The sequence below is a fragment of the Pezoporus wallicus genome, unplaced genomic scaffold (assembly GCF_028554395.1).
Source record: "Pezoporus wallicus isolate ANWC-B61680 ecotype Strahan unplaced genomic scaffold, APGP_CSIRO_Pwel_v1 scaffold_3294, whole genome shotgun sequence".
Classification (NCBI taxonomy): domain Eukaryota; kingdom Metazoa; phylum Chordata; class Aves; order Psittaciformes; family Psittacidae; genus Pezoporus; species Pezoporus wallicus.
The window spans coordinates 6705132-6723939 of NW_026635478.1; the positions used below are offsets into that span (position 1 = coordinate 6705132).

At 43.2% G+C, this 18808-nt stretch overlaps 1 protein-coding gene across 10 annotated transcripts in view; it reads left to right on the top strand.

Moving 5' to 3' along the window:
- Window positions 1-3129: 3129 nt before the first annotated feature.
- Window positions 3130-18808, top strand: part of DUSP16 (dual specificity phosphatase 16) — a 65256-nt gene continuing 49577 nt past the window's right edge. For 2 of the 10 annotated variants that reach the window (XM_057426443.1, XM_057426479.1), the window contains exons 1-3: window positions 3443-3555; window positions 17076-17197; window positions 18186-18240. The gene's annotated coding sequence lies outside the window, so the exon portion shown is untranslated. Of the gene's footprint in view, window positions 3251-3416; window positions 3556-17075; window positions 17198-18185; window positions 18241-18808 lie in introns of those variants that run through there. The other 8 variants (XM_057426454.1, XM_057426497.1, XM_057426469.1 and 5 more) reach the window with 8 other exon arrangements.

Here is an 18808-nt window from a genome sequence, read left to right on the forward strand (position 1 = left end):
CCTTGATGAGTGACCACCTGCCAGCTGAGGCATGTCAGCTGCCAACACACGCACGCCTTGCCCGTTGCAAACAGGAGGTAAAGGACACAGACACTAATCTCAGTGAAGTGAGGTCAGATGCTGCTGTGTTTGAGTCCTCCAGGCTCCTTCTGTTTGTGTCTTCAGGTTAGCAACAAACTTGTGCAGTTTCACCCTGCGATGGTCTCCCAGATCAGACTCTCAGCACAAGCTCAAGCTGAATATATATTCTTAGTAATAACTTCAGCCTGCAGGAGTCAATTGTGGTATCACAGGGGTTTAGTCGCACCTTTTATTACATCAGGAAAAAGAAATTGCCTGACTCTGTGTTGTGGTTTAAGCCCAGCCAGCTTACAGGACGCTCTATGTTAAAAAGGCTTTAACTTGCTCTCCTAGACTTTTTTGTTTACAAATTTCTTCAGCTAAAAACAAAAATATTCCAAAATGGTCACAACTATTTTTATTCCAACAGTTCTACAGGGAGGAAACTTTTTCAGTGTCCCAGTTAAAAAAAAAAAAAAAAAAAAAGTTACATAAGGTGTTAGTGAGTTGAGGTGACAAAAGGGAAAACTCAAATGTCTTTCCTTCTCACCACGCACCCTCTCCACTGCTCCCCACTTCCCTTTGTGAGGATAACCGTGCTGGAACTATTTGTTCCTGCACTTCTTTGGTCTGAATAAGCTAGGGCACTGGCTGTCACCTTGAGTTTCTCTGGCACACTCTCCTCTGGTCCCCTTCATCGAAATGGGTCAGTTGTAGTTCCGCTAACCAGCAGTTGACTGTGCACACTTTCAATACTCTGGGCACTTTGGGGATCTGCGGAAGGTTTCTTCAGGGCAGCTGGTTAACTGAAACAGAAAGTTAAAACTGCTTTTTACCTTCTACAAGACTGACATATGCAAAATAGTGAACATACCAGCATGAGTTGCATTACCACAGTTTCTTCATTGCTTTTGGTCTTTCCTTCATCATTGCCTTAGGGAGACTGGGCTTCTCTTAGGAATTCTCTCTCCCCTGCACATTCTGCACTCCCTTGCAGAGGATGTGACTGTTCTGAAGTGCCAACAAGGCTTCCTCATGGGAGACAACTCGCAACTCCTTAGCACCAGGCCCTTCATCAAGGTTGTTCTTGGTCAATTTTGCCAGAACAGAGCCCAGCACTGTAAAATTTGTTCGAGCTCTCTGCTTTCTGACATACGAACCACACAAACCATTTTACTGTGGGTGATAGCTGCGTGCCTTTCCCAAAGCACTTAGTTTTAAGAGACAGCCACCATGAGTGTAAGGAGCCATGCAATTAATCCTCTTTCGCATGCTGTCTTCCAAGGGTTTGTGTTACAGGGATTCAAAAGCCAGCAGAGGTGACTGGCTGGAGTTTGAATTCAGCCATGTAAGACATCCCGCATACTCAGCAGCGCTGGCAGGCTCCCTGTAGTGACAGTGATGTCTCTGGGGGAGAAAGAAGGCTGCAGAATATTCTGGTGTACCTGGAAGAGGAATGTGTAAGAAAGGCAGGACCCACCAAACCCCTGAAGGATGCACTTTGCTAGTTATCATTGGTACTAGCCAGAAGAGATAGGTGTTAGATAAAAATAATTTCCTACCTGTTTAGACTAAACTTGCACTTTCCTCAAGCTATTAGTTTCAGATTTTTTTTAATTATTTTCTTTAACAAGGTTATTTAAAGGCCTTATAGCATAGCAGCCTTCCAGCACATAAAAGGACCCTACAAGAAATCTGGCATATGGTGACAGGACAAGGGGGAATGGATTTAAACTGCCAGAGGGGAGACTTAGATTAGACATTAGGGTTTCCCAGAGAATCTGTGGCTGCCCCATCCCTGGCAGTGCTCAAGGCCAGGCTGGACAGGGCTTGGAGCAACCTGGTCTAGTGGAAGGTGTCCCTGCCCGTGGCAGGGGTTTGATCTAGATGGGTCTCTAAGGTTCCTCCTAACCCAACCAGTGTGTGATTCTACAAAAGCATGAAGACCCCCAGTGTGCAATGTAGCCCACAGGCCTCTGCCCACACCACCACCTCCACAAGAGGACCTGACACCCTAGAACTGCAATGGCTCTGCACCAGGTAACACAGCGCTACTTTAAAAGACAGGACCAGCATTTATAGAGCCACCTGGAGCGCTCGCTGTAGCACCGAGAACAACCCGGCTGGGCCCGCGCACGAGCGCAGGCCTCGTCTCGGCGGAACGGGCCGCTAAAAGGAGGCGGCCCCTGCGGACAGAGCACGGGAGAGGCGAGGCCCGCGGCCGGGCAGCGAGGGCAGGGCCGGCGGAGCCTGCCTCCCGGCCGGGCGAACACCGGAGAAGGACCGCGGCGGCGGCCCGGTTGAATCGCTCCGCGGCCCCGGCTCCTCCCAGGGGCCGTCCCGGCGGCTGCAGCGGGGGACCGGGGGCTGCGGCCGTGTGTCGTCCCCCCCCCCCGGTGACAGCGTGGTGCGGCATGAGACCCCCCCCCCCCAAGCCACCGCCTCCCGCCGCCGGGGCTGCGCGGCGGCTGCTGCTGCCTCGGTGTCCCCGCAGGGATCCTCGCTCCTCCTCTTTCTCCTTCACCCTCTCCCCCCACCTTCACCCCCCGGCTGAGTTCATTCACTGGGATTGGTTTCAAATGACGCCATCGCTTTATTTTTACACCAATGACCTCATCCCTGCAGCTTGAAGTTTACTGACCAGCAAAACTCTTTTCTCTCGTTCGCTCCCCTCCTTGTGCCTGCCTGCTCTGCCCGTTTGTTTCTAAACGTTTGAGCCCTCCGGGGAAACAGAAGGCTTAAAAAAAGCCCCAAAACCAAACACAAAAAAAACACCCCGAACCCCACGATTTTCTCCCCCCTCCCGATCTTTTCAGTGTGTGTGTGTGTGTGTGTGTGTCCCATCACTGTCCCCTTTTAATCTTCTCAAGCCATCTTGGGGGGGAGGGGGAAAGAAGAAGGAGAGGGGGGGGAAAAAGCTCCAAATGTTTCCTTTTTCTTCTGCTCTCCCCTCCCACCTTCACGCTTCCCCCTCTTTAAAAAAAGAGACGAATATAGTTTTGGTGTTCTTTTTATTTTTTTTTAATTACTGTTCTTTTTTATTATTATTATTGTAATTGAAAAAGAAGGAAAAAGGAGCTTCCCCAGCGGCTGGAAGGAGACAAAGTTGTTTCAGGCGGCAGCGGCGAGGCTGGTGGCAACAACTTTTATCCCCGCCGAGGGGATGGACAGGCAGACAGGGGGTGAAACAGTAAGTGCCGGGAAGAGCGCAAGGACCCCTCGCCCCGGGCCGCTCCGTGGAAGGCAGCCCGGGAGGGGGGCGAGGGGCGCGGGGGGTGGTGCGAGCCGAGCCGGGCCGGACCGGGCGGAGAGGAGGAGGAGGGAGGTGGGAGGTGAGGGAGAGGCGGTCGGCAAGAGCCAGCCCTCCCTCCATGTGTCCCTCCCTCCCTCCTCCCGCATGCCCTTCCCTGCCAGCCCCTCACCTCCGGAGGAGAGCGCCCGCACCAGACAGGTCGCTGCCCCGGCCCGGGCGGGCTCCTGCCGCCTCCACAGGTGGTAAGGCACCGGGGTGACAGGGAGTGGGGTACGGGACGGGGACGGTGCCGGCACCGGCTGGCCGCCCGCTCCACGCTCCCCCTACCTGCTGCGGGGCGGCCGGCACCCTGCTGCTGTCCGCGGGGGCTCCTGCCTCCTCGTCCGTTCCCTCGTCACCTCCCGATAGCCACCTGCCTCTCCTCGTAGAGGCAGGGGAAAGGGGGAGAAAGCTGGGGGCGTTTTGTGGGTGGAAGGGAGGCAGCTCGCCACGGGAAGGGATGAGCAGCAGCTCTCTCCAGCGCGCCCCGAAACCGGCTGCGGGGGATGTTTGGGGAGGCTCCTGATAAGCCGTGGGTGCGCGCCTGCCTTTCTAAACTTAGTAAACAGCGCTGGCTCCGAATAGGCTTTCCACTGCTTAAAATGCGCGAGGATGCTTTAAAGCCCCGAAGGGCTCCCCAAGAAATGTTGGAAGTTGTGCCGTTCAACTTGGAAAACGTTTAAATTGAGGCAGTTGACAAAATGGAGGGCTGCCGGGGAGTCCAGGAGTGAAGCAAATTGCAAATTGTTAACCTGGTGCTGCGCTCACGTAAACTCAGAACTCGGTGGCTGGTGCCAGGACGCGGCCTGACAGATAACCCGCTCCTGACTTCATTTTTTTTTCCCCCTATAGAAGCTGCAGGGATGAGGAGCTGAGTGTGCATCCGTGCATCCTGAACAAGGTGTATGGGATGTGCCTATTGCAAAGCCTGACCAATGGTAGGATTTTTCAGTGGCCAAAACCAATTTGATTAGATGTCAGTTGGGAAGGTGTTCTTTTAGAACACAAAAGCCAGGAGAATTTGCTTTCTCTTATTGTCATTTCAGCTGGTTGAAACAGAAAATCGATATTCTGGTTTTCCTTCAAGTGAAGGGTGTAGTCATAGGGACCTGTATTGTCTGACCTCTGACTAACTTTTTTTGTTCAAACATTCGGTGTATACCCAGCAGAATAAATAGATCTGTGTTAGTTTTGAAAGCTAAAAGCAGATTGAACTGTTTCTCCTTGTAAGGATGTGTGTTGGGGTTCTTAAAAGAGAAAACCCCAAAACCCCCAAATGATTTTGTAATCCTTGCTTTGAGATTTATGCTATTCCTGGCAGCATGTGGTTTGGTAGATACAGCGTTTACGAAGTCACAACTGACCAAACAGGAGTTGGTTTAGACTTTTGTGTTTTGAGAGGAGGTGGAAAAATAGTAAGTCTTAATTTCTTTTTATGGTGTTCATCCCACTGCCTGTTGGAGATTGAAGCATTCATCACAGTTGTTTATGTTGGTTGTCTGGGGGTTTCTATTTGAATGTGGAGCAAGTATGCAACAGGGGGAGTGTACATGTATTTTTAGCTTTAATTTCTAATGACAAAAGATACAAAGAATACTGATGCTCAAAGGTAAATCCTGCATTTACTGAGTATGCTTATTAATATTTTTTAGGAAGGAATCTATAAAAATGCCTGAAGTATGATAAATTCTGGTCATTATGCTTGTTTAATACAACAGTGCTTCAGTATACCTTAATGCACAATTTCAAAGTTTTTTATTAAATGAACACATAAGGAAAAGCAGCAGAGAAGGTGTCAGTTCCTGTGCTAATTGGAGGTGCTAGCTGTAAAATGCTTGTATGGTTTAATACATGTGCAAAGGTCCAGAAAGCCCAACCAAGCATTAAAAACCTCAGCATGTTGGATAAAGATACATAAATACATTCCTGTTCCAGTAGCTCTGGTCTGGTTAGCTATCTAAGCAGATACAAGGGAACAAAATCACACCAGAATACTGCTGTAGAAGAAAGTGAGCTCAATTCATCTTTGTTTCTGTAAAACGCATGCTCTTATTTCAGTGAAGGCAACTAGCCTGGCAAGGCTGTTTCCTTTTTAACTAGAATAGCTTCAACTGTCCGTAGGAACGGTATCGACAGAAGCTGTGCAGGAATGTGTTAAATGGATTTTGCTAGGAACTCCATCTCCCAAGCCAGCCTCAGCTCCTCTGGGGTCGTGCCAGCCCTCAGTCCGTGGGAGGAGTTCTGGTTGTATCTGCCATGTGCACCTTCCTTGGCAAAATGACTACCCTGGGAGCCCAGTGCTTCCTTTGCTTTCACAGCCAGCAGCTGGAGACAGGGTGAGTGAAGTCATATGGAGTTACTGGAGACTGGATGATGGGACAGGTCAGCCACTCTTGTGCCTTTAAGGTAAGATTCTTGTAGGCCTTAAGAAGCCCTCAAAGGGCAAATTCAGGCTCTCTTCTAGACCCCTGTAAGAAATGCCAAATAGACAGGTTAGCATTGGTCTTCAAGTGAGGTCTGCTCCAAGGCATTGTGCATTAAGAGCTACATGTGGGGTTAAGAGCCTTATTCAGTCACCTGTCTTCTCAAAGTTTGATGCCTTAATCCCAGACCTGTTCGGGAATATTCACTGTTTTCAAAATGGAGATTTTCTAAGAAATATAGTAAACACAGCATTTTTTCACTCAGGAAAAAGTAGGCAGGGTGATAGTTTTCACTTTATAGTACGTCTGTTGAATTTTCCTTTCCTGTAAGAGCAGTCAGGAAAGCATCATAGATATTCTTCAAGTGCTGAAAATCCTTAACAGCCATATGGCTTGGAGTAGTTACTGTTGAAGGATGAGGTGTGGAAGGATTGGCACATCCCTTTCTTTTTGTTTCACTTCTAGGAAGAAACATGGGTTTGGCCTGTGAATCCTGTGACTGTGTCCCTACTGATGTGTTGTTATGTTGATCAAGTGATTAAACATTTCTTGCAGTTTTGTAATATTTTATGCATGGTTGTGTAGCGGTACATCCATGATTATTTAAGAAGAATTGTCAAGAAGCTGTCTTTCTGGGTGATAGAGATGTAGCTGTGTCCTTGATGCGTTGAATGGTGTGTTCACTTTGCCTACAGTTCCTTAAGGATTGCTTCCAGATTTTGTGTAATGATATGGAAGGTTTCTGTAGAATATTTCAAATGTCAGTAACTATTCATCATATTAGTATTGATAAGGTTTCTCTGACTTATTTGGTGTCCCCCTTCATAAACAAAGGGTCATTCTTTAGGGCTGTTGATTGCATACGTGGCCTCTGCTTTCTGCATGAATCAAAAGCCATAGGTGATGGATAGCCAGGTGATGTGTATCAGGCTGTCTGGACTAAAGTCATTAATTAACTGAAGACCAAGAGTCATTTGCGTGAAGGTGAGCACTGTAACTTCAGGCTACTTCCTCGTCATTATTTGGGAGACCCTGTCCTCGGTATTTTCTTTATCACTAGTTTAATAGTAGTACCACCCTGATACCAAAGCTAATTGAGATGAAACTGGCTCTGCCGTAGAGCCTGTGGCTAGAGGCTGAGATGCCCTGTACTACTGCGGTGTTGCTACATACAGCTATGGCAACAGGGAAGTTCATATTGCCACTTCTCTGCTTTGCCAGACCTGATCTTTAGATTGGTATTAGCTTAACAGCTCCAAATAGGAAATCTCCATTATAGTTATTGTGTAACTTCCCATAACACCTGAAGGAAGCCAAAAATACACATTTAATGGTAAAATTTGGCATCTTAACTTCTGGGTTTCCATAGTTTTAATCTGAGCAGTTCTCTGTTTGCTTATGGATAGGGCCTGTTGGCAGCTGTCACAGTCTCCAGTGGAGATGATGTTGGCCACCAGCGAATTACTATTTCTCAGCGATCAAAGAAAATCGGTGTGTAGGGTGTATGTATGGAGGGCGAGAGGGAAGATGGGCATGAGTTCAAGGCCTTGTGTTTCCTTTTGCTGCGCTATGTGGTCTGCTGCTGAGCCAAGACTGACCTCGTCAGAGCTGGCTCTGGGAAGGCTGGCAGCTTGCCATGTTGTGTCCCTACGAGATGCTCTGGCAGCTGAAGAAGACCCCAAAATTAATAATTGGGCAGGGTAGGAGAGTATTGCCTCAGTGACTGGAGGTTTCCTGGGGCTGTGGGGATGCAGTGATCTCTTCTGCCACAGGCCTTCCCAAGCTCCTATGCTGCTGTTTTTCTGTACTTGCACTTTCTGAAGCTGTAACATTTGTGCTGTGTGAATATATGAAAGGAACTGCTGAAACAAGGTTCTTCTTTGAGAGGAAGTCAGTTATCTCTGCTTTTTCTTGGTCGCAATACGAGCCATATGTCACTAGTAACTTGTACAGCTTCTCTTTAGTGTATTCTTGCTACACATAGCAAAATTAGTTCCAAGTTTTTATCCTGTTTCTCATGAACTAGGATCAGCTCCTTGGACAGACCTCCTCAGGTGAATCTGCAGTCTAGTTTGGTGTCAGACTTCTGTCAGGTGTTTAACAAATAAAGATGCAGAAATGGATGTGTGCAGAGGCTTATATTAGTTGAGGGTAGATGTAATTATTTTCCTCCTAAGACCTTTTTACATGCTATTCAGGGTGATAGTCTGCTAAAATATTTTTCTTCATAAAATCATAACTGTGTTCCATTGCATTAGTTTGGCAGAAAACTCTGACACACAGTTTCTAATATCAAGACTGAAACAGCGTTGCCCATTTTCATTATGCTACACTTGATTTTGCTTTACTATAATAATCTACAAATTCTGTGTGTTTATTGACTAAATGGTAGATTAATGGCTTGTACAAATGCTATCTTTTTAGACATCCTTGCCTGCTTGTCTAATGTTTTCTACATTACTGAAGGCATTGTGGGAGGCAAAAAGATGGGTCTGAGTGCATAATGTAGAAGCATTGGAATGAGAACTTTACAGAGAGTATAAAACGAGGAGGACAACAGAGACTAATTGTATGAAATTCCTTTTATGCACACGTTCTTGAGTTTGAATAACTAGTATGTATTCAGCCTGCTGGATTAGAAGGCTTTGGCTCTGCATGTGTAGCATAGATGTTGCTCTCAAAATAGGAAAGCAGCTCTCCCTTCCCCCACACTATTACGAATAAAATTGATTCGGTACTCTTTTGCTCCTACTGCACCTCTAGTAAAGCTTAAAGGCTGCATAATTTGTAATGTCAGGGATATACACACCACACTTCTAATAGCCTGAGTGCTGTTCTTGCTTCTCACTTGCCAGGCATAAGAATCATTCACCCCAGACTTTGAACTCTCAACTCCAGTGTCAGGACTTTGGTTTCTACCTGCAAGATGGCGCTTGCAGGGGTGTAACTTTCTTGACAGTGCATATTTCGTTAAGTTTATACAGTCCCTTCAGCATGGAAGCTATCAGTCTTCCAAACACCAACTTCCAAATACATGCTCTTTTAAAGGGCTTCTGTCAGCATGCTGTCCTGCTGCTGAAACAAGCCTTAATTTCAAAGGTGGGTTGTAAGAACCAAGAATGTTTGCCTAAAGAACAGGCATGAGATTACTTTCAACTCATTGTATTAATGCTATCTGGAATAAGTACAGCGCATATCATCTATACAGTTCCCACAAGTATTTTGTTACAGGTGGGAACCTGCTTACGTGTTGGGATTGCATACCTTCGCAGCATTTTCTCTTACTTTCCAGCTCTGCTGTCCCTCACATGGAGTCTGTTTGAACTCTAGAAAACTGTGAGGGAAGAGAACTGGATGGGAGGAAACCTTGTATTATATGTCTGTCTTCTAACTCTGTCATACGCAGAGGTGCCTTTCTAAAATAAAAGAATTTAGGTGGAGGCCTCTTAATAGGAACACTTGGGCAGCAAACAGAATAAACTTTAACTTGGTTTCAACAAAGATGCATAAAGCTTTGCCAGTTCTTACACAAGGACAAAGAATATTCCAGAAAAAAAAGGTACAGCAGTAGTCTTAGTGTGTTGGGTTGACTTGTTGTTAGGTCCAGGTAAATCTGAAAGAATAGACCAGATTGAATCCAGATTAGCAGGAGGCAGTTTGTGTCACCACTTTAGTAGGGCTCCCTCTGCCTGCCCCAGGACCCTGTGTGCAAGGCAGGTGTACTCCAAATTGAGGATAGGCTGTGAAAATCTCTCTTCCCGTTTGTTATTTCAAATTCCCAAAAGCTCTTAAGCTTTACAGTGAGTGCTCTGAGGCCTTACTGAAGAGACGTAATCCACACTGGCTGGTCTATAGGTTCATAGTCCTGATCTAGCTCATTGGAGGGATGTTTTACCAAATGACCTTCAGAGGTCCTTTCTAGCCCAAACTATTCTACAATTCTATGATCTTGGGAAGACATGGCAGCTGAAGGCAAACAGGCACTGTCGTAATGATGAGAGCCGGTAAACATCATGTTCTCCTAGCTAGCAGTAGATTTATTTAGGGCATATTTAGGCAAAATAATAAAGCTGCTTGTACTTTCCTTTGCTTCCTTGTTTGTTTCCTGTTATTGTCTCCCTTTCTCATTTTGGTTTGCTTTTTCTTGCGTGTAACTTACCATCTGAATATGTATATGATCTGTTTTTCCTGGTCAGTGGAGTGAGGTCTCTTGTCCAGCTGTTGAAAATACCCAACTTCTCATGGCTGAGAGGTTGTGCGCATGCTGTCAGCTTCTCAGTCATTCATTCTGATTGCTAGGTGATCCATGTTTGGATACCATCCAGCTGACAAAGCCTGTTTCCTCAGTGTGGCTCACTTCACCTGTCTGCTGTGACTTCCAAGTGGACCTGTTTGAAGATGCCTGAAAAAATCTATTTATCCAGCCCAGGCACGATTGTATGAGTAGCCTGTTTGTCACCTATTTAATCTCAAAATATTACTGAAAGAAAGTTAACTCCTTCAAGCATAAAATGTATGAAAAAAGAATAGTAATACAAGTCCAAATCTCCAAGATACTAGTCAGAACAGCAAAAGAAAGTATCAGAATACTAGTACTGTCATTGCAGTTTCCCAAGATACTCTTTCCGTGAAGAGAGCCACATCTTCCCTGCCCATGGCAGGAGGTTTATAACTGGATGATCTTTAAGGTCCCTTCCAACCCAAACCATTCTATGATCTTTCTGCCCTCTTAAATTTACAAGGCTCCAATCTTTTCCTCCAACTGAGGCTTGCATGACTTGCCACCTCTCCTGCAGGTGTGACCTGTTCTGGAACGAGGAAATGTGTAGTGTCTTTTCCCTTCTGCCTCATGTGTGGTTAAACCTGTAGAAAGCTGTGGAGGAAGCTCAGGCATGCTGTTCCTCCGACAGCCTTCTGCAACTACAAGCTATTAATGACCATTGCCTTTCATGGGCAAAAACAGTACTGGCAATTCCTTTGTGCACTTTATTTAATGGCGTAACAAGCAAGCACATTAGCTATTTTTATTCAAATGCCTAGACGTATGCCAGTATGGTAAAGTGGCTATGAAATGTCTGCATAGCTAAGTGAAAATACAGCTGCTGTTTAACACTAGGTCTTTTTCTTTAAGTTACAGGATTTTGAGGGGGTTCAGCCAATGATCATCTAATCTTTCTAATTGAGCTGTGGTGAGGATTTTCAAGATTTTGCATAAAAATAGGCAGAATGTTCTTCTTAGTCATTGACTTTGTCTACTGTTTCAGCCAACAATAAGGAGGTAATGCAATAGGGGAGATGGGTGGGTGGGGAAGGAGGGACTGATTCAGGTTAAAGGTTCAGGTCTTGGCCTTTCAGGAAGCTTTGGGACTATCTCTTCGTAAGTGCTGCTTAGTGGCAGGCACACAAAAAATGTTGAATACAGTGACCCTGTTAGCAAATGCTAGCTTAGAGAGAAGCTGTGTTTGTTTTGGGAATTTTTAAAGGCTGCCAAGTCCTTCGATGGTGGTTTTTCCTCTTTTTTCTTTCCTTTCCCCTTTTCCTTGAAGCATGAGTCCATCTACATTGGCAGAAAAATGTTTTTCATGGCTTGGTGTATAATTGAAAATGAAAATAAGACAGTGTTGATTATTTAGATCTTTGAACATTTTGAAGCCAAGAATTTATCTTGCAGATTGTCTTGGGAGGGGTGTTGAGCATTTAGGGTTTTTGGTATATACATGCTCAGCAAATAGTCCTACCTCGGTATTGATGTGCATGGTCTTAAGTTCAATTTTGACTTAAAAAAAGACAAAAGGAAAACTTTAAGCATATGACAGATGTTAAAGATCCTAAGAAAAAAAAAAGAAAATCACTTAATATTGTGCTTTCCCTGACCTGGAACCTGACTGATACTGGAGTAGATATCCAGTGGTAGCATACTTTAAAATATCTTTGCTTAACTAAATAACAGAGTATGCTTACAGAATTCTTCTTGCTATAGCCACAAAAGTATGGCATTTCTACTAAGTGCTTAATATTTGGCCCAACTGGTGTTACTGCTTTTCAGTACAGTCAAACATGATTCTTATTTAGCTATAATCACCTGTTTTTTTCTGTTTATGTTGGCAAAATGAATCTACAAGTGTGACTTCCTCCTTGAAAGGTCCCTCCCTTTAACAGTCAATTGTTATACATCAAAACATAGCTGGAGAAGTCTACCTATTGGTAGAAAATAGCATTACTTTGTTGGACAGGTGGAGTGGGATGGGCATCAAGTTGATCAGTCGCTTTGGGACATGATGAAGGTGAAGTAATTAAACACCAGTATATAATCATGTCTTTTAGCTTCTCCACTGGCAGTAAAATGGGCTTCCCTAAATTCAGATTTCTGCAGAATATGTTCTGATTTGGGTTTAAATGGTTAACTTGAAATGCAGTGCTGTGCTTTTGATGTTCATGGACAGAGCTGTGATCCTTGTGCTTTTACTCAAAACGGGGTTACATTGTGCTACAATGGAAAAATATTCAGGCTTATCACTTTCTGGAGCTGAAGTTTCAAATGGTATCTCCAGTTTCAAATGCTGTGTGGTATTAGGGGCAACTGTCATTGTGAAAATACTAGTAAAGGGAGATGTGTGTAAGGAACAGAGCTGGAGAGAGAGAGAGAATGGGGAATAATAGAAAAGGAGAGGTATTGATCAGATGTTGGAAAAATATACCCATATGGGCTAAATAAAGGAGGGAAGAATAAGAGAATAGAGTAAACAGGAGTGGGAAGTATTTTTTGAAAGGAAGAAAGAAGTTCTCCATTAGTTGCACATAAAAACGAGCTTTTTAAACCACAGAAAACAGATCTAAAGTGACAAGAGGGCAGGATCATTCCACTTTTCCTAGTAATACAAACTTTGTAGGTAGTAGATAGCAAAAGAGGTTTTTTCTATGTGTTTGAGGAAAAGCCTTTCGACAGGCTGTCTAAATGAAGTCAAATGACAAGTTACAGGAAGTACAGGGAAAGGTGTAGCTTCTAGTGAGTTCACTGGAAATACTGCATGTAGAAAATATCTTCTGAAGATTGTTAAACACTAATGAGTTAAGTGTTTTGTCCTTCTGAGTCTGTATTTTGGTTTATAATTGGTGTAACTGAAGATCTTAAAAACTAGAGTCTTAAACTCGATCTTAAAACCTAGAAATGATGGATTGGAATATGTGGCAGCTGTTGAGAGAATAATATTGCGTGGGTTTGTGTATTTGGTCTTTATCGCTAGACATTTGTAAATATTTAAGAATGAGTTGATTTCAAAACCTTGCACTATAGACCATGTCTTCATGTTGGACATCTATAAGGGTCAGACAGTTAAGCTTCAAATGGCATACTTCTGAGTCCACATTGATATATCTTTCAATGCAACTGAGAAGGTGGGAGGGAGCAAGGAAAATAATCTGTCTAAACACTTCTGTTGTGAGTTGCTATTTTTCTTCATGCTGTTACTAATTTATTTTTGGCTTTTTTAAAATCTGGCATGTTTGTAGTTATTCTAAATGGAAGAGAACCTTTTATCTTAAAAAAAAACAAACCCAAACTTGGCAAATTTTGTGTTTGCTTCTAGAATACGTCAGTTCGAGAGCCTCATGTTCTCTAACTTCATTGCAGGTACAGATGTGCCAACTTCCCCTGCTGTTTCTCTTCTAACATTTTTGTGTTACATTATATGGTGCTGTCGGTGTGAGGGCTTTGTAAGTACAACTAATCAGTGCCATAAGAAGCTTTAACCTGAATACACAAAGCAGAAGAACAGTAGTCTAAAGGCTATTGACAAAGTGTTTTTTTCCAGCTGTGCTCATAGAAAAGGTTACTGAGTCCAGCTGCTTGACACAGTCCCTCTACCTCTGGCTGCTGCCCTGGCTCTGCTCTTAGGGTAGCTTTTATGACTGTTCTTGACTTGAGGCCAAGACAGAGAATGAACTCACAAGTAGATTATTCTGCTGTTTGAGCTAACCTGTTCGTGCTTTGTTTGAAGCAGACCAGAAATTCATCATGCTGTTTGCTCCATAGGATCAAGGTGGTTGTTCACTCCATTCCAGACCTTAAATTACTTGCTTTTTTGTCATATAGACAAACCTTAAAAGTAGAATACTCTGTAGACTATCCTCTCCTTTCTTCTGTGTTCCTCCCAACTTGCTATTACGCTTGTTGTCCAAAAGAAATAGGTTCAGTAGCAGTAAAAGTGAAATGGGAGATCATTAGCATGGATCCACTGAAACTGATGGATCTGTCTCAGTTAGTATCCAGGTTAGTACAACACAGTGTACGTTTCTATGGCAGGTAACACAAAATGCTCACAGTTACTGTGATTCTTGTCTTCCCAGCCACTGTCATTGCAAACTCACTCTTTTAATGGCTCCGAGGATCCCACAGTGAGCCAGATCAGGGAACTAGAAATGGCTGAGAATTGTTTGGATGTGGTTTGTTTGTGTGTTTGTTTATTCTGCTTTTGTAGTTAGTTTATGACTGGTTTAGCTCTTTGAATCAGCTCACTGAATTAACGTATGAGCTGGCATAAGGGACACGATTGCTTTCTGGTAGCCATGAGTTAGCGTGTTTTAAGCTGCCATGGAGTGTAGCCCCTCAGTCTGCCCTATTGGTTTGATGCGTATATGTGTGTGAGGTTCTGAAACAGCAGTTCTTGGAGCAGCCAGAGGCATGATGGGCTCTGCCCCCTGTTCGTGTGACTGGCTGTTGAGGGGGTAGGAATGGGTTTTGTGGTTTAGTAGCCAGGCGTGCTGCAGCAAAAGAATTTCCTCTTGTTCCAGAGAACTTCCTTTTGCTCTTGTTTGGGGGTTTCCTGTGCTTGGCCAACAAGCCAAGTCTTGTGTTGAAGTTACCCATGTCCTGCAGTGCAGGTAAGCCTGTTGCAGTCCTTGGCAACCTGAAAGTAATTGAAACTCGGAAGAATTCTTTTCCAAGCTTGTCTTCTGAAGAGACAGCAAGAGGTATGTTCATAACATGGATCTACACGCTAGAAGCTAAAGCTGGAACTGTCAATCCAGGATAAAATACTGATTGCTGTTTGTTTGGCACTCTGCATTCAAGGTGACTTGGCTTGACTTCCAGGAGCTCCAAGAGCTTTGTTTTGTGCTTCATTGGAAACTTTTATTTGTCTGCCACCTGACAAGTTCAGAACTTGAGTTCTGTCAGGGTTCTTTTTTTTTTTTTTTTTAGAGCAGGACATATACGTGTGCTTGTTTTTCTATGAATACATCCACATACAAACTGTGTATCTATACATACATGAACATGCCCATATGTATAAATGCATCATACTCTGTCCAGAGCAGATTATTATCTTATAAAGCTTTCATTCAAAGTGATTTATTTATGTTTCCTATGGTAAGAAAAGCAATTAATTAGCTAGCAAAGCAAAACAACCTTGCAGATTAAGCTACATCTAGGTATAATGAATTGGGAAGATCTGGATACATGGTCTTCACAGAACACTTAGTACATGGTTTTAGTGGTTATAGCTATCTCAAGTAGGTAGAAAACTTTTGTCCAATCCATAGCTTATAGTGTATCTGGTTTGAATATGGTTGTGATTTATAGTTGTGATCATTAGTTGGTCTTTCAAGGAAATTGAAATGACAACCTCATCCCTTTCTTCTTAAAACTTGGAATAATTTGTTTTCATTTTACCAAATAAGTATGATATAAAAATCTCTTTTCTGCCTTCCCCCTTGTCCTTGTATTAATTTAGATTGTACCGGTGTCTTCAGAGTTGTTGTACAGAGCTCTTCTTTTGCTCACTTTTTCATTGCTTGTCATCTCTGCCCACTGCTTTGGGGGAGGTGTCAATTAAAGCTGAAACTCAGTTTAGTACTCCCATTCCTCTTTAGGCAGTATTTCTAACTTCTTTTTAATTAGAAGACTGTATTTTTTGCATACTTTTGATTTCAATATCATTTGGGTTTTTTAAATGTTCTTTACATTTACTGTGAGTAATAGTATGCTGATGGAAGGATCATCTTCTTGGGGTCCTGCCTAGTTTAAAAGACTTCTGCTGGTTCAGCTGGAGCTCTGCAGAGCTCCTGTCACTGTATGGCTGTCTGCATTGATGAAATGCAGTGGCATCCACGCTGGAAGAGATGGTGTTGCAGGAGATCATTTATAGGGCAGGTGGGAATCCAGAGCATCCTACTGATGGAACTGCTGTCCCCACAGCATGTTAGTGCTAGCCTTGTTACTGATGGGACTTTGTCAGCTGAGAGCTTTTGTCATCCAGGGAAGAGACTTTTTTTCCATGCAGACCTGAGTTTTGCTGACTTGCACAGCAACTGAAGTAGCTTGTCTGTCGACACAGCTCTCTCATTCAGCCAGGTGCAAAGCTAAAGAATTAACCTAAAAAGTGGTTAATTTCCAGTGACTTAATCCAATATTGTTTCTGTCAGGCATCAGTTTGTCTTTTTTAACTCCTCTGCTACTCCTCTGAGGTTTTTTCGTCGCCTCCTCAGTGGTGGGGAATGGATGTGTGCATATAGTTGTAAATAGGTTTATTATGAAATTTATATTCCTTGGAATTTTTTGTTATAGACTACAAAATGACCTTTCTAGTGAGTCTACATAAACTTCCTTTAAACTGTTAAGCTGATATGCTCCAAGACGCATGGGCATTTACATTTAATGGTGAGTTTGGGTCTGATGGAGAAGAGTGGTTCTCTTTCCTTGTTTCTTATCTTATGCTCCTTTTTTTGCCTAGCATCAGGTCTGCAAGAGGTTCTGTGTGGCTAATGTTAAAAAACTTCTTCTAGTACTGAAGTTCACTGACTTTTATTTATTTTTCTTTCTTTGTCTTTTTTCCTGTCACCTATGGCATGTTTCACAAACACTTTCTACCTGTGCTGGAGTAGCTTGCTTTAATGAGCATTATATATTTCTGTTTTCTGCTCAGCCCTTACATTCTTCAATTTCTTCATAAATCTTGAGGACACGATGGCTTACTGTTAGCAAAAGAAGAGAAGAAAAAACTTTTAGTAACCATGTCAGTCAGTAGAAGTAGTAGTAGTTAATCTTGAACTTATCTTTTGACAGCATCCTGTGTGGGAGAGGCTTTTCCAAAGAAATCTATTCTTGCTTTCTCAGCTGTTATTATCTAGTGGCTGGTATCAAATTTAATTGCACTCTTCCATTTCTGTGCACCAGCTCTTAGGATTTTTCTCTTTATTTTGATACATTCTCCGATTTGATAACTCTGCTCTTCTGAAGTTCTTGTTGTTCTTTTTTCCCCCGATCTGCTGTCACTTATTCTGCTTTCTGTTTCTTTACCCAGGCTTGGATTCACATTTTTCAGAGGTATGCTCATTTGGCCTTTGCAACCCCACGAAAATGTTACCATTTGAACATAATGACTCTTTTCTTCCCTGGCTTCCTGTTCCCTTTCCTTGTGAAGTGGTATGTATACCTTCCGCAACTTTCAGACTCAGCTGGGAGCTAAACATGCAGCTTTTCATTTCCTCTCTCTTCTTGAATTGAGGATCTTTTGGACCACCGGTGTCTTAATGGCCGTTTCTGAAGTGTAACGGTGTGGTGCTAGTTTTGGTAGGATTCCTTCCATGAGTGTGGTGAGCTCTGTTGTATTGTGGCCACCATCATTTAGCCGTGAACTAATGCAAACAGTAAAACTGGCTTTCTGACATAGTACTAAGATCACTCTTAAGTGAAGAGCAGGGGAAAAGCTTAGATTTTTGTTGCCAGGTAAAGAACAAACATGGAATGAAAAATGTCCCTTGGCATGTCCTGCTGTGGTTCAAAGGCTAAATTGAAATGTAGATTCTCCTTCATCAAATTAAATTCCTCTTGATTTTGACATAGTATTCCCTTCCTTCTCTAAACAGAATTGACTTGACTCTTCCCCCTTTTCCACAGTAACTGTATGATTCTTTGTTTAGTTTGTAGGAATTGCGACAGCTCTGATGTTTTCCTGTATTAAAAGATGCCGATTTGTAGTAATTTCTTCCTCCTTTCTGTTGTTCCTTTCTTCCTTCCAACAGCCCCATGCAGACTCTTTTGGGGCTTGTTTGGTGTGTTTTTATTTTCCCCTAGGAAAAGACTTTCTGTATCAGTCTTCATGGCAACTTACGGTTCCTTATATACAGCGTGCTTCAGTTGACTTCAAAAGTAATGCCAGTGCTATTTTACCAACTAAAAGAGTAAGGAAGGCTGGACCGTTAGCAGAGTGTGTTCTCTGCTTTTCCGTCAGCTGTCTTCCCTTCATTTGGGAAGCATGATTCTCTACATTCCTTCCTGATAGGTTTCCATTTTGAAATACAATCTGTCCGGAATGACGTGGCATCTCTGCAAGCACAAAATTTGTTATGAAACACTTAAGCACAGAGAAATTGTTATCAAAATACTTGTTTCTTCAGTATTTTTTGTTAAGGTCACTGTTGTGAAATGGAATGATCAACAACTGTTACTCCAGAAGTAGAGAAAAGGTATTGGAGATTGCATCTTTTTTTTCTTCTAAGAACAGTGCTGTCTTGAGACCCAGTTACTCAAAACCAAGTTGTAATGAAAATATACTAAAATCCTCAGCTTTAGCTTGGTTATATCAAATAACTTGGTAGAACTCCAAAGTGGTAAATAACTTGGTTATTTTCTTTATGGAGTACTAATCTTGTTTGCTTTGGCACCTAAAACCAAAGTTGCAGCTTATTTTTACTTAATGCACGCTTTTTTTAGAGTATCCCTTCCATGCAGTAATACAGGTATTTATTACAGAGCCCAGGAGGCCAGTCGCAGACCAGAGATTCTGCTGTGCTTGGTGGTCCCAGAGGCAGAGAGGAGTAGTTTTCACCTAGGCAATTCTGGTCAACAGAATAGGCTTGGTACTGGTACAAAAGTCCTTGTAGACATTGTGACAAAATAGTAGTTTTGAGACAGTGTTCAGAAGGAGTATGAAATAGGCGAGGATCTCATCTCCTATGACTTAAGAAGAAAATAAAGATGCATCTGGTCAAAGGAACAGGTCTGGAAAATTACATTTACTGCAGTGTTCCTTGT